At 28.7% G+C, this 3,393-nt stretch overlaps 1 long non-coding RNA gene across 1 annotated transcript; it reads left to right on the forward strand.

Moving 5' to 3' along the window:
• Positions 1-857: 857 nt before the first annotated feature.
• On the forward strand, positions 858-2,397 carry LOC132066589 (uncharacterized). Its single transcript, XR_009416865.1, has 2 exons — positions 858-1,474; positions 2,173-2,397. It is a non-coding gene; the product is annotated as an uncharacterized LOC132066589 (long non-coding RNA).
• The last annotated feature ends 996 nt before the right edge of the window (positions 2,398-3,393 follow it).

A 3,393-nucleotide genomic window follows, 5' to 3' on the forward strand; every position in this document is an offset into this window, starting at 1 on the left:
GGTTTTTTTGTGTATGTTTTTTATAACATCCTCAAATACATAAAATTTTAGTTTTTTGAGAAATTATTGCAATCCAATACAAATTGACGATTACTAACTAATGCAATATTTTTAGTCATGTGAATCTCGAGAAGAGAAAAGTGTCACATATGAGACAACGCTAGTAGTATAAAGACTTTCCATTTTAACAAATAAAAACAAAGACATATAATTTATTTTTCTTCTGGTTCCTTATGCATTAGGTATGCATTATTATTTCTGGACATGAAATCATGTATCCTTTGCTTATATAACTATTCAAAAATTTATTTTTCTACATTAATAATATTAATGAATTTGCTTTAGACCTCATTTGTTTTGAATTTTCATTAAGAGTAAGACGTTTGAAATTTAATGAAGATCTGAATATTAAAATGTGCATTAAGATTTAAATGTATGAATCTGAATATACATTTGAATATCAAGAAGTTGTATTAAGATCTAAATATTAAATAATTAAGACTGTTTGTTTTAGCAATATCTAAATATATAAAACTTATCTTTATTTAAAAATTAATAAATATAAAATTTAAAATAAATTACTAAATTGACCTGGTATGTGCTATATCGATAAAATATTTTTAAAACTTATCTTTATTGAAAAATTAGTAAATATAAAATTTAAATAACTAAATTGATCTAATACTATATTAATATAACTAAAATTTAAATAACTAAATATATTTCTATATGCATTTTATCTTTATTTAAGCTTTTATTAAATTAGGAGTAATTAATTTTGCAAGGACAACATTGTAATTAGTGTACTAATTAAGTACTACTACTTTCTCTGTCCCAATTTATGTGATACACTTTTCTTTTAGTCTGTCCCAAAAAGAACGATACATTTCTATATTTAGAAATAATTTAACTTAAAACTTCCTCTTTTACCCTTAATGAAATGATTTAGAGTCACACAAATATTTACGGCTTCTTTTAGACCATAAATTTCAAAAGTGTTTTTTTCTTTCTTAAACTCAGTGCCTAATCAAACTATATCACATAAATTTGGACGGACGGAGTACTAAATACCAATAACCAAAAAAAAAAAAAAATAGTGGCAATACGATCAGTTTGTTTATAGTTTCTTTTATTTTTCATTTGGAGCCAAACTTTCCCCCCAAAAATTGAAAGTCCCAAAGACCAAATCTTTCCCAAAAATTTAAAACCCAACCAGACGTCTCATGGGCAGTTCCTTCCCACAAAATAAAAACTGGAAACCCCTAATCTCTTTCCCCTTTCCCCAATTCCCATCGGCAATTCACTGGCGGCCTACCTTCTCCTTTCTCCCTTTGCTCCTTACATTTTCTTATCTTTTTCTGGTTGAAATTTGTGGGTCATTTAACTCTTTCGATTTACTTTTTCTTTTGTAGGTTTTACAAAGTGGAGTTCTAAAAGAGACGTTACATTGGATCATACTTCTGTGGACGTGAAGGTAATACTCTGTCGTACGGGTTTTAGATTCACACTGGATTTTTGAGATCCAATGTAGCCATACTTTTATGTATTTACAATTCACTAAACACCATGATCTGATTTTGGTAGTCGGTCGACATAGGCTTAGGTTGTATTTTCGATGCTTACTTAGAGAAGAAATAATTCACGTTGTTGTTATTATTAGCATCAGTATGCATTGGAGGACGTTAGAGACATAGGAACCAAAATTTTATTGTGATATATATGATGTATCTATAATTTACTTGTTAGTTGACACTTACTACCTATTGTGATTTTTATTCTTTTTGATAGTTCAATAACCACAATTGCTTTTAGTCATACTTTAATTTCTAATTATCTATAAAGTTTCTAGTTAAGCCACCTGATATTGATGAAGATCATGTTTTTAGTACATTATATTTGTGGTTTAAGTCTTCTTTTACTTTGTCTTTCTACTTTTTACTTTCTGGTTGCAAAATTCTTCAAGCGCAATATCATGTTTGACCTTCATCAAAGTTTTATCCTCACATCCATGTTCCAATAGACCTTTTTCAAGATGAAAGCTTCATATGAACTTACTTTTGAGATGAATTGGCTTTTAAAATCTCTTTTATATGTATGCATGTTACTTTGGTCTATTCGTACTAAGATATGTTTATTTGTCTAATTACATATACTTTTGCTTTATCATTTCAGCTTAGGGATGCGGAGAGTGAGCTTACTTTACCCTGAGATGAAAGAAGATCATGGGGTGCAACAGCTCTAATCACCGAGCAAATGTTTAGTGCTTTTTTATGTTTTATTGATATAGAAGTATTTTTGTTCTTTTTGGATTTAAAGTTGTAACAGTTAAGTTATAATATACGAGTTTGTATTACTTGAGTTTGACATGAATATAATTTAAATTCATGTTACTTCTTATACTATGAATTTAGTTGATGAAATTTTATTTACATTATGTGTTAGTTAGTTAGTTGTTTGTATATATGATTATATAGGCTTGATGTAATTCAAATTCAATTTTTTAAAAAGATAAAATATCAATTTGTGGCGGTTTAAAGTTTGCACAAATTAAATCGTAATAGATATTAATATCATATTGTGACGGTTTGAAACCAACGCTAGTGTAATATTTTAAAATATTGAGATCATATTGTAGAGGTTCTAAATTGCCACATATTGATGTTGAAAACTGCCACAAATTAAAATTTGATTTTGCGGCGGTCGTCGTGGAGGTTGTAAAAAACCGACACAAATATGCTCGTGGCGAGGGTAATTGTGGCGTTTTTTAAAACCGCCGCAATTCAATTAGTGGGAGTCAAAAACCGCCACTAATCGAAGAAATACCCCCCACAAATTGAGCCTTTTCTTGTAGTGAACCCATCCCTTCCAAAAAAAAACAAAACAAAACAAAAAAAGAAAAAAAAAAGAAAAGAAAAGTACCCTCTAATCCTAATGGTTACTCCATCCATCCGGTTCATGACACTGTTTTCTTATTAGTCTGCTCTCGAAAAAAAGATATATTTTTATATTTGGAAACAATTTCACTTTAAACTTCTCAGTTTACCTTTAATACAAAATATTTATAGCCACACAAACATCACCGCAATTCACATGTATAAGCTCAAAAATTTCTTAAGTCTTCTTTCTTCTTAAAATATGGTATCGATTTAAATTATATAATAAATTAAAGCGAAATTGGTAATTCCTAAGAGATAGCTCAATGGTCAAAAGGCCAAACTTCTTGCAATTTTGTCATGAATACGAGATTTTTAATCCCACTGTTCCCTCATGAACATTGTTTACGCCCTTTAAAAGAAAGAAAACAATCACGATGGCTACATATACAAACCTCGTTTAATATCATTTTATTATAACGATCTGATTTTTTCATAATTAATTTTTCATGTTAAGTTT

The sequence above is a fragment of the Lycium ferocissimum genome, chromosome 8 (genome assembly GCF_029784015.1).
Source record: "Lycium ferocissimum isolate CSIRO_LF1 chromosome 8, AGI_CSIRO_Lferr_CH_V1, whole genome shotgun sequence".
In the NCBI taxonomy this organism is placed as follows: domain Eukaryota; kingdom Viridiplantae; phylum Streptophyta; class Magnoliopsida; order Solanales; family Solanaceae; genus Lycium; species Lycium ferocissimum.